Source organism: Neomonachus schauinslandi, chromosome 4 (genome assembly GCF_002201575.2).
Source record: "Neomonachus schauinslandi chromosome 4, ASM220157v2, whole genome shotgun sequence".
Taxonomy (NCBI): domain Eukaryota; kingdom Metazoa; phylum Chordata; class Mammalia; order Carnivora; family Phocidae; genus Neomonachus; species Neomonachus schauinslandi.
This window is the reverse complement of record NC_058406.1, coordinates 104,621,182-104,622,482: the sequence shown is the minus strand read 5'-3', so window position 1 is coordinate 104,622,482 and position 1,301 is coordinate 104,621,182.

Below are 1,301 nucleotides of genomic sequence, written 5' to 3'. Positions count from 1 at the left end.
GGATCAAGGTAATGCTGGCCTCATAAAATGAGTTTGGAAGTTTTCCTTCCATTTCTATTTTTTGGAACAGTTTCCGAAGAATAACTATTAATTCTTCTTTAAATGTTTGGTAGAATTCCCCTGGGAAGCCATCTGGCCCTGGGCTTTTGTTTGTTGGGAGATTTTTGATGACTGCTTCAATTTCCTTAGTGGTTATAGGTCTGTTCAAGTTTTCTATTTCATCCTGGTTCAGTTTTGGTAGTTGATACATCTCTAGGAATGCCTCCATTTCTTCCAGGTTATCTAATTTGCTGGCGTAGAGTTGCTCATAATATGTTCTTATAATTGTTTGTATTTCTTTGGTGTTGGTTGTGATCTCTCCTCTTTCATTCATGATTTTGTTGATTTGGGTCATTTCTCTTCTCTTTTTGATAAGTCTGGCCAGGGGTTTATCAATCTTGTTAATTCTTTCAAAGAACCAGCTCCTAGTTTCGTTGATCTGTTCTACTGTTCTTTTAGTTTCTATTTCATTGATTTCTGCTCTGATCTTTATTATTTCTCTTCTCCTGCTGGGTTTAGGCTCGATTTGCTGTTCTTTCTCCAGCTCCTTTAGGTGTAGGGTTAGCTTGTGTACTTGAGACCTTTCTTGATTCTTGAGAAAGGCTTGTATTGCTATATACTTTCCTCTTAGGACTGCCTTTGCTGCATCCCAAAGATTTTGAATAGTTGTGTTTTCATTTTCATTGGTTTCCATGTATTTTTTTAATTCTTCTTTAATTTCCTGGTTGACCCATTCATTCTTCAGTAGGATGCTCTTTAGCCTCCATGGATTTGAGTTCTTTCCGCCTTTCCTCTGGTGATTGAGTTCTAGTTTCAAAGCATTGTGGTCTGAAAACAGGCAGGGAATGATCCCAATCTTTTGGTACCGGTTGAGACCTGATTTATGACCTAGGATGTGATCTATTCTGGAGAATGTTCCATGGGCACTAGAGAAGAATGTGTATTCCGTTGCTTTGGGGTGGAATGTTCTGAATATGTCTGTGAAGTCCATTCGGTCCAGTGTGTCATTTAAAGTGTTTATTTCCTTGTTGATCTTTTGCTTAGACGATCTGTCCATTTCAGTGAGGGGTGTGTAAAAGTCCCCCACTATTATTGTATTGTTGTCGATGTGTTTCTTTGCTTTTGTTATTAATTGCCTTATATAATTGGCTGCTCCCATGTTAGGGGCATAGATATTTACAAGTGTTAGATCTTCTTGTTGGATAGATCCTTTAGATTCTGCCCTCGTGATCCAGTAGTTGTTTATCTCTCTTTTTCTCAGC